This window comes from Lactuca sativa, chromosome 4, assembly GCF_002870075.4.
Source record: "Lactuca sativa cultivar Salinas chromosome 4, Lsat_Salinas_v11, whole genome shotgun sequence".
NCBI classification, from domain to species: Eukaryota; Viridiplantae; Streptophyta; class Magnoliopsida; order Asterales; family Asteraceae; genus Lactuca; species Lactuca sativa.
The window spans coordinates 140,584,127-140,595,685 of record NC_056626.2 but is presented as its reverse complement, the minus strand read 5'-3'; the positions used below and the strand labels follow the sequence as shown (position 1 = coordinate 140,595,685).

Here is an 11,559-nt window from a genome sequence, read left to right as displayed (position 1 = left end):
TATGAACTCCGAAGTTACCAAAATCGCTCCTCCTTCAGCCTCCTCTTGCTTTGGTCACCTCTTCCTTGCAATTACACCAACAAAGAGATCAAGAACGGCCTCTCCTTCCTCATGAACGCTCTAGATCTCTTAGGGTTTCTCTCTGGGGTTTGGTAGCCGCAAATGACGGCCCTAAGGGCATTGAAATATGTCCCAAACACAGGAAATTAGGGTTTCATTAAATAGCATGGACTCGCCGAGTCCACTCATGAACTCGCCGAGTCCGACTGTGAACCCGAATACTAATCCGCGACCATACTCGGCGAGTCTAAACACCAACTCGCCGAGTCCCCTCTCAATCTCCAAAAATAAAAGGAATAATTAATATATCTGGAAATCCGGGTGTTACATCCATGTTGCTCTATGTTGCTCAAAGCTAGTCCAAGTTGCTCCAAACCACTCCAGGTTGCTCCAAACTTCCTTTGGAAGATCCGTGCCTTTGGCCTTTGTCACTTGATCCGTTCCTTTATCAGATGATCCAAAGCCATCTCAGATTATCTGTTCCTTTATCACATGCTCCATGAACCTTAAGTGCTCCATTGAGTTCTAAGTGCTCCAAAATGAACTCAAAATGCTTTATCCAAGTGCTCTACTTGATTTTGAGTGCTCAATGTCGGATAAGACTTCATACTTCAACAGGTGACAACTCCAACATGAAGGTATTTATGTGCCCTTCCATGGTTGCTTTCGATTAGGGATGCTCACATCTCCATTGTTGATCTCGTTGCCGCCTTTATTGAATCCATTTTGGCCATCCTTCTATTAGATTTCCTATGATCAGGTAATTCTTCATATGGCTGTTGTCAACATCACCAGAGCCTGTTTGCTTAATTATTGATCCCATAAAGTTTTTGAAATGAGAATTCTATGAAATTGGTTCTTTACTCTTTACTTTTAGTCGTTACAACATATGATGGGTTATATATTTATCTTTTCCAATAGATTTTGGAAAAAAGAAATTACATAATAGATTGTTTATTGTTCCTTATATAAGACACATGAGCCCTTTTTCATTTTCACGAAGTGTTGCACTGATGAAGTGCTACCTGGATAATGATTTCTGATTTGTGTCTATATTTATGATTGCTTGATATAAAATGCTCTCATTTAGCAAAGAATTTAATCTATTTCTAATGTTAAAAGATCAACTAATTTAAAAGTTATTGATGTAAAATCCATATCTAAGTGATGCTTTCTTTTGTTTGGGTTTTAGAGAGAATAAATCTTTGCTATGGACTGATGGTAGATGATATAGTAATCAATTCAATCTACTTCTAATGTTAAAATGTCACCCAATTTAAAAGTTATTGATGTAAAATCCATATCTAAGTGTTGCGTTCCCGTGTTTGGGTTTTAGAGAGCATAAATGTTGGATATGGGTTGATGGTAGATGATATAGTAATCAATGGTGTCTCTCTTACTCATTTCGGATCCTCCTTGCTCTATGTACATATATAATTGTGGTTCGGTAGTTAAAATTTGCGTGCTGTTCTTTTCAGCAACTGAAACTTATGGTTATAAAGATGGAGATTTTATGTAAGTGCATTTCATGTGATACAATTTTGTTTCCATCTTTTCATAAAGTGAAATTTTAATGATTTGAGACTTTTTAAAAAATATCTATGCTTCTCCTGGTCAATCATCTTGGTTGTTTACGCAACAAAGAGGATGTGGATGAGGTTTTTTTTTTTTTTTGGAAAAAACCATTTTACTTTAAGGCTATATAAATTTGAAGGATTTGGAATTGGAGATTGCTTCGGCTACACATTTGGTTGACAAAAAGGATGGAATTGGATTCCATCAAATTCCCCAAAATCTATATTCAAAGGATTTGATCATTCCTATGGAAGAATTGAAATTCAAGTTTTTATTTTTTCATTAAAAAGACCAAATTTATGCTTACAACACAAATATTATTTTTCCAATCTTGCGCCACTATACAATTCTATAAATGTATATATTTATAGTTAATTATTTAGTAATGGAGGTAGCTACAAATATGTGAGTTTATGTTTCTTTCTAATACGTAATTTACCTTGTGTTCTTTTTTTTTTTTTTGCCTATTTTTATTTAATTGGTTTAGTGGGTGTTTGAGATAGCTTTTAAAAAAAAGCTTATTAACTTTTCAGCTTTTTAAAAAACTAATAAGCTAAAAAAGTGTTTGTCTATTTTAAAAGTGCTTTTTTAAAACAACTTTTTGGATAGGAAAAAGTAAAGCTTTCAAAAAGCTGGAAAATCCTAACTTTTTAGCTTTTTAACTATTTTATTCGTGAAAAAGCAGCTTTTCGCATCCAAACACTTTTTAAAACCAGCTTTTCCTTAAAGTCATAAGCTAATAAGCATTTTTCTTAAAAATCACTTTCCACTTAAAAAAGCTAACCCAAACATACCCTTAGTTTAATTCTAACATGTTATGTCAATAGCAGCACAATTTGATATGGCTTATCAAGGTTGTCCACCTGAGCCTATGTTATACGAAGAAGCTTCCTTAACCGACTCTTTTAATGCAAAATTGGTGATTATCTTCTATAGGTTAAAGTATCTTTGCAGTATTGGTGGCCTCTGAAGAAACATGAGAGCTTAAGTAAGAACTAATTTCTGGTTTGCAATGCTAACTTTATTAAACTTGTTTATATTCTAAGTTGTCACTAAATTTAATTTACATTTTATTTATGATCAATAACATATGTATGTGATTTTTTGCGGAAAAGAAATTAGGATCTTTACTTTGGCATATAACTTAATAGTTGATAACCAGTTCTTCTTTATCTCTACATTTGTTTTTTTTTTTTGGACATTATAAGAATGTTGATGGTGCGTTGGGGGAAGTAACGGGTTTTGATATCTACATCAATATTGAAGGTCTTTTTTCACTATGTAGGTGTTGTAATCCAATGATTAAGTTCAATTGCATTTTCCGTTTTTTAGCTTTATAATGTATATCTGTGGAAGTTTATAGTTTTGGTTTATTGTTATTTTCAAATTCTGATGTTCAAGTTAATATTCACTTGGAATGATTCAGGGAAATCATGAAGGTTCTTTAAAAAAATGCCACTTTACTCATCTCCATGAACTAACGAAAATGGGCAACAAAGCACTCAAAGAGTATCGTTATAAAGAGGTAAATAATTTTACTACCAGATTTATACATCATGTTCTTTTGTTTCTTCCTTTTGATCTTGAAATTTGTTCGTCTTGCTTCTTAATGAAAAATATTTATTAATCAGGTAGTCAGTTATTATTCGAGAGATGATATTATCAAAAGATATATCGAAACTGGAATTTTTTTATTGAAAGATGAAACATGAAAATTATTTTGAAGAAAAAGAGTTCCCTTAAATTATAATATTTATATTAATACCATTTTTTGTTCCTTTAATTTTTATTGTTTTCTTAAATGGATGTCATTAGGATTTAGCTGTTAACCCTTGGTAACTTAACGGTAGGGGTAGATTCTTCATTTTACCGTCGGTTAATGGCTAGGACCGTCTACTTGACCTCTTGACCTCTGAGGTACCACAAATGATAAAAAAACAGTTAAAGAGACAACCATGAAAATATAGTTCAACAGACAAAACAGTAAACATTTTAGGACAAAAACATGTAATTTGAACCATACCACAAGGAACAATACTGTAATTTAGTGAAAATTATTTTGTATTGGTTATATGGCAACATGTTTGCAACATCTTGACTAAATCTTGAGTTTAAATGAGTTTTTAAAGCATCTTATCTACCTTTTAAGTACACTTTTATGTTCTTATTTTGATAGCAAGTATTTTTCTTTCGCTAAAAATAAACAAAAATATTTTCCTTCTTTAAAAAACACTACACTTTGTTCAATTTAAATTTTTAGGTTATAAACTTAAAATTTACAATTTTAAGATAACACACTTTCAATATTTTGTATTTTGGAGTTTACCGTTTGTGATTTGATTATAAAAGAAACAAAAAATTGGGTTTCCTCAGGTAATAATCATTATGCCTACGGTTAAATACGTAAGATTTGAATAAAGGGAACACACTTTATTCTTTCTACCAATATAGACAATGAACTTTACTTTTTACGCGTATAAAAAAGTTACGTACATTGTCCATTTTAAACTTAGAATAAAATATGATGCTGTTTTCTACATACCCATAAAAAAAGGTTGTCATTTTCTATATAGTTACTCTGTTAAGGTATGTACTTTTAACATATTGCAAGAGGAAGAAGGTCATAATTAGAGAAATATAAGCCTTCTTTGAAATAGAGTTAAAATCATTAGGATTTCAGCACGTGACGACATCTCATCGCATTGACATGAAGCCTTGTTAGCTGGAATATGTGGTGAAATACCAATTCACATTTATATTTTTAATGTATGTAAATGGGTGAATTGCAGAGAATAGCAACATACTTTACTGTGGCTATTAATTCAGGCAATGTACTACCGTTTCACACAAAAGCAACATCTTCCAACCCCCACATTTGCGGGGGAACGCTTCTAATTTAATTTTATTAACTTCTTGTTCTACGTTTACAATATTTATTTTGAAAAATTTTATTTGAATAAAATGTTTTTAATTTTATTCAATATTTTGGATTTAACATATTATTTAAATTAACAAAATGGTATATTATAATAATCATTTTAAAAGTCTATCAATAGTATGATAGGAAAAATGGAAATTAGTATTATTAACTGGTTCAACATTTACAATATTTAGACATACTATTTTGAAAAAGAGTATTTGAATAAATGTTTTTAAGTTTATTTAAAATTAACATAATATTTACTTGTTGACAAATAAGTGTATTATAATAATCATTTTAAAAGTCTATCAATAATAAGATAATATTTTGCATTTAATAACATATTTTGAATTAATATATTAATTATATTAAGCTGGAAATTGAAAAGTAATGGAGGTTTCAAATGCATAATATGATAGGAAAAATGTTTCATTTATATTATAGTACTAGACGAATCCTTGCGCGTTGCGTGCGAATATAAATAACTTTTAACATATTGTGATTTAATATTTTTATATGAAAAACCAATGTTAGTAGCAAAACAAATCCAATGGTTAACCTGTTAGTTTTATTAACCGTAATAGATTCTATATCATTGGTTATTTATACTATTAATTGATAATTTTATAGACCATTTTGTGTTGTGTAAATTGTATATCAAATATATGTTGATTTCTATATATAACAAATAATAAAGCAGTATAAAAAAATACTACAACTTTTGATGATTTTATAAACCGTTTTAAGTTGTGTAAATTATATATAAAACGTATGCTCATTTGTATATAAAACAAATAACAATAATTATGGAAAAATATTTCAAATTCTAATAATATAAAAACACTACAACATCTACTATAACTTTTACATCAAACAAAATTTATTAAACACTTATAAATTATTCAAAATGAATATTTAGAAATCAACATAAATTTGATATATATAAATATTTTTATAAAACAAATCGCGTTAAAATAACCATTGATTCGGTAAAATTCATTTTTTTCAACTCTTTCATATTTAATAATATAGTTACACTGTGTATAAAAAATAGAAAATAAAAAGACATTGCATATTAATAACCATAACTTAAAAAACCTATTGAATATAATGAAAAATAAAAAGGCATCTCAAATTAAGTTAGATTTGAAATGATAACTACATTTAAACTAGGGAAGAATCCTATGTTGCGGGGTTGGATCCGTAAAAGAAACTCTTAAGTTGATTTTCAACATTTTATTATTGCAGTGTTGTCATGAGCTACAATGATTCATGGATTAAAAAAATTAATGCCAACAATTTGACGGTCCGTTTTGTTTGTAAGTATCTTTTTTCTAAGAAATTTGTCCAAAATGCCAACAATTAGGAACATTGCTTCCTTCTGGAATTCCTTCTTAGTTGATTGCTATTAAGAAGCATGAAATACTAGTTAAATAGGTCAACATTGATAACTCTGTAGTTATACAATCTTCCAAATGAATGTCATTTGTGTTGGATTAGTGTCTAAGCCCGTAACTATATTTGGTATGTACTTGACCCGGTTGTGCATGACCTTTTGGGTTGCCTTCACCAAAGCAACTGAACATGATGATTTATCGAGAGAGAGAGAGAGAGAGGTTATTATGGTTTATTAATATATTATATGAATACTATATTAAAATAGAAATCATATAGTTTAATTAATATTTGTCAAAAATTAGTTGAGAATTAATTCTATGGCTAAAATAGATTAATTAAATAAAAGGGACTAGAACTGTCAATTGTAAGATAATTGAATTTGGGTTGTGAATCCTCATGGGCATAAGGGGGACGAAATTTGGAGTGGAAGCCCACTCTAATTTCGTCCAAGGGGGCCTTATTCCAGAAGATTCTTAAGCTGCTTAGGGCCTAAGTCATCCAATTAGGGTTTTGAGTGAAGCCCTAGCAGCTTAGCTATTTAAGGGACCCCAGGGCTTCAGTTTTGGCCAGACCAAGAAACCATAGAGTTACTATAGCCGAAATTATGCCCCTCTCCTTCTCTCTTCTAAATCATCTTCTTGCTTTGGTGTTTGTAAGTCATTAGAGGTGTTACACTTGTGTCACTAAGCTTCTTGAAGATTGAAGATTCTTGCAACTATTGAAAGGTATCATCTAAATTTTTTTATTATAGATCTCGTTTTAATATATGATAGATTAGGGTTTATAAGCTTTGGATAAATTTACATGGACAATAGAGAAACCTAGATCCAAAGCTTTAGGGTTTTGCATGTGCACATAAGATGTTCTTTTGCTCAAAATCCATCAATTAGCCATTTAGATAACATTGAGATATAATAAATAAAATAAACAAATGTTTATAATGGGGCCTTAAGAGTTAGTTTTGTCGATAAATTGAAATAAATTGGAAAAAAAACATATGACTTCCATGTTCTGTTTACGTCCATACAAACAGTTTTACTCTTCAATTATCAATGATATTTACTGTATTAATAACAAAAAAATGGAAAATGAACCTAATAACAATGTATTTTGGTTAATGCAAACTACATTGCTATTTGGGACTTTTTACTCCAAAAATGGAAAATGCACCTAATGGCAATGTAGTTAGGTTTTTGGAAAAAATCAAAAGAAATTAAAAAAAAAAACAGGAAAAAATGTGTAGATGCAAAGTACATTGCTATTTACTTCATTTACCATATGAATATGGAAAATGCACTAAATGGCAATGTACCTTGGTTTTTGATAAAAGAGTCATAACAAAAATGCAAGGTACATTGCTATTTAGTGGTTTTGCCACCTATATATAGAAAATGCATCAAACAGAAATAGTAAATTACCATATTGTCCCTATCATATCAAGTTGAATAATAACATATTAAATTACCATTTTCTCCGCATCTTTCCGACTCTTTATGACATACGAAGGCTACTCGCTAACCGTCTTTTCAAGTTCGTCGTCCATTATGAATCCTTCTTGTAGCTTCGTCTGAGTTGCTTCTATAAAATCTTAGACCTCTTGGAAATTAAAGTAATTTAAAAACAACAAAAAATAAGAAATACAAATCAACGTAAGAAATAACTTTCTAAAAAATAAGTAAAAAATCAGTGTTTTTTCCGAAAATAGTTACTGAAATCACAAATGGCTAAGCTCACCTGCTATTTATTACTACTCTCCTGATTTCATATACTTGGGTTGCGATTTGGCCCAATTTTGCACCTATGGGTTGAAAAAAATGAGTAGCTATAAAAGTTTTTTTTTTAAACTTTTTCGTTTGCAATTCCATATGATTAAGGGCAACCACGAATGTCCTCTTGATTTTTTTATGTTCAAAATTGCAGACCAGATGCTACAAATTGTACTTAGAAGGTATAAAATAGCCTATTCTTGTAGATTATAGCAATATCTACGGTTATTGGTGTAGAAACAATTGAATTTTAAGGGCTAAATGTACGAAACAGTAACATACTTTCCATGCCAATTCCTGATGTTAAAATTGATGAATGTTATGGAATTTGGTTTTTTGAATACAAGTGTAAAATGGTCATTTTGTCTATCTATAACACTTTATTTAGTCTAGAAAACAACAAAAAACCTTTGGAAACTTTTTATTTCTTTACCGCCTATAAAGTCACTTTACTCATACTAGACTTAACTGGGGAAAAAGAATTATTGTTGAGTGTAAAAAAGAAGAACTCTTACCTGTTGCAGGGTATATTGATAAAAAAAGAATGAAAAATATTATCATACTGCCAGAGGTTTGATGATTCCTACAGATTCCTGAAGTGTGTGGATGGTTAATATTAAACTTTGCTAGTTTGAATGTAAATGGTTGGCAATTTCAAATTTTGCGTCATTGTTTTTCCTAAAAACCATTCTTGCAACAAAACCAATTTCATATGTAAATAATTTAATTTATATAATGATTTTGCTTAAATCAGATACACCAAAAAAGATAAATCTTGCCTCTTTAATTTTTGACAATTCTGTGAACAAATCATCAGGATTCTATCAAGTGGTGTGTACCCCTAAATATCCAGATAATAGAAAACCCGCTAACACGAAAGGATATTTATGTGTGGTTTTACCAAAACAATAGAAGATGATACCCTTTATGCGTTGTTAACTACATCAGTCACGTATTTATAGAGTATTAGGAGTTTTTTCCTTTTCAATTTCATTAACTTTGAAGGAGCATGATGTATGTAGCGGTTTCTGTTTTACAACCTAAAACCAGTTAGAATTCCTTAGGTGATAAAGTTTATCCACATGTAGTACAAACAATAACAAATCGAACTTACAGAGAGTAACCAACTAAAAAAACCCTACCTGTGTCGATTACCTCGAATATCTTCAAAAAAAAAAGTGTAAATTAATCCAAAAAGATGGAACTAAGGAACATAGAACAAATAAATAGAACCTGAGAAGAGGCGTCTGAAGCTATGAATGTATAATAGTCTTCCATTAAGGAATGGTCATTTCGTGAAAAACATCGATGAAATTGGAGGTGGTGCAGAGTTCAATGGGAATTCCAGGTTTTGGAAAGTAGAAGCACAAGCGAAGACCAACCTTGACACCGACGAGGGAAAATCGACGACCCCACATTTATTTGAGGGTTGTGAAGTAAGCAATTAGTGTAAATAGAAGACACAAAAGGAGATATCCCATATTAGTGAAGAGGCACATGGAGAGAAGACGTACACAGTTGGAGAAGGACGAGAAGACAGATCCGCCGGAAGGAGACGCGTTTCACAGCGGCTAAAGAGAAGATGTGTATAATTCATATGTTGGACGGTTGGAAGACCGCTAAAATATATCAATATCTGTGAATATTTGATTGGCTAACAGTGGAGGTAATAGGGTTGTGTTTTGTGAGGAGATAACATATGAAAAAAATAGGGTGATGGCCGGTGAAGCGTCTTTTTGAAAAGGATTGGAAGAGGGAGAAACAGAGAGTTTCTGTGATGAGGACTGAAAATCGTAAGTGTTAAGAGTGTGAGGATTAGAAGCTGATAATGGAGGTGGTGGACCAAGCAAAAAAGAAGAAGCAGAGACGGTGAATCCAAAAGTGGTGGGAAGCATAGAGAAGAATTTGGACGTAAGTATCGGGAAGAAACCCACCAATTGAAAAAGAAAGAAAAAAAATTTATTTTGGTCTAATAGGAACAAAGTACTGTTCCTAAAGGGGATCTTTTTTAATATATATATATATATATATGACTTTTGAGTTTAGTGGGAGTTTCAAACCGATGATTATGCACAATAATGTAATATAAATATTAACAATTATACATTATAATAATATTATGATTGACATTTATCATTGATATAATGATTTTTACACTCATTTTTAACAAATATTATAATTATTTTAAGTATACAATAAAATAGATATAATAAGTTGGGTTTGAATTGAATTAAATAAAGTTTTTGATATAACATTATTTTTAAATTTTTAATTAATTTAGAAATGTTGTATTTGAATATTTTTTATTTAGTTTATTATTATTATTATTATTATTATTATTATTATTATTAATTCAAATAACAATCATTTTAATACAATATAATCTATTTCGTAGTTTTATGTTATTTTAAACTATTTTTACTTATACTTAATTAAAAATACTTGTTTGAAAAATATTAATTATTATATTTTAAAAAATTATTGTACTTTAGTATGGTACTTTTAATTTTTGTCAAAAAAGTTATAAAATATTGGAAAGCAATGAAGGGTCCAAGTAAAACGGTGATTTGTAATTCAAAATTATAGTAATTGTTAAGTAGTAAGACCAATTTTAAAAATAAAAAACATGTTAAGAGTGGGTTAGGGTGGATGGAGTATTACACGTGAGGTATATTTTTATCTATTATATTTTCTTATTAAAGTATTAATATATTCTTTATTTTACTTTTCCTTTATGACGAAGAACAAATAAGAAAAAAGAAACTGACAAATGTAATAAGATAAAATAGATTACTTATTTTTATTACTATAAAACATTTTAAATACATGTACTTCCATATAAGTTTTGCAAGAATATAATGAATATATTTTTATAACACAAAAATAATCTTTGGTTTTCATAAATAAAATCATGTCATATTTAAAATCATTCGTTCTAATTTATAATTATCATCAATACTTTGGAATAATAATTGTAAACTCCTTTTATCCAAATCAATTATTAAACATTCCATTGATGTTATTTACAACAAAATAATAATGTTCTCTTGCAAAGAAAAATAGATTGTCTTAACATAAAAAAGAAAGACATCATAAAAATACATATATGTTAATTGCTTTAACTAATAAATAGCTTGAAGACTGATTTACCTAAAGCTCGTGAAAAGTAATTATCAGTCTCACTTCATCATCTTGTGATTATAAAAGTATCCACAACACATAAACTTAAAGAAAGTGACCTCAAGTATACCTACAAACACATACCAAAATTTGTAGCTCGGTTAAAATCTAAAACTTTACATGCACCCAATTTGAGTTTACTTGCATTTGCATTTGGAAAAAAAAATGCAATTGCTATCTTACATCCTTGGAACCAATCACATAACTCTTCAAACCCTACCAATAGAATCTATCATTTTGTGTTGATATACATGCAATATGCAAATTGCTCTAACTGATAAATAGCTTGAAGGCTAATTTACTCAAAGCTCATGAGAAATAATTATCAGTTCTACTTCATCATCTTGTGATTATAAAAAAGATCCATAACACATAAACTTAAAAAATGATCTCAAGTATAAATTTAAACATATACAAAAATTTGAAGCTCAGTTAAATTCTAAAACTTTACATGCACCAAATTTCAGTTTACTAGCATTTGCATTTCGAAAAAAAATGCAATTGCTCTCTTATATCCATTAAACAACTCATATAGATCTTCAAACCCTACCAATATAATCTATCATTTTTTGTTGACATACATACAATATGCAAGCTAAAATGTTCTAATATAGGGTAAATATTTCATTTAACTCATCAATTAAATATCATGATATGAAG

General features: G+C 29.5%; 1 long non-coding RNA gene across 1 annotated transcript; it reads right to left on the bottom strand.

Moving 5' to 3' along the window:
• Nucleotides 1-5,934: 5,934 nt before the first annotated feature.
• Nucleotides 5,935-9,671, bottom strand: LOC128133286 (uncharacterized). Its single transcript, XR_008231716.1, has 2 exons — nt 7,688-9,671; nt 5,935-7,549 (listed from the first exon to the last, which is right to left on the bottom strand). It is a non-coding gene; the product is annotated as an uncharacterized LOC128133286 (long non-coding RNA).
• Nucleotides 9,672-11,559: the final 1,888 nt, after the last annotated feature.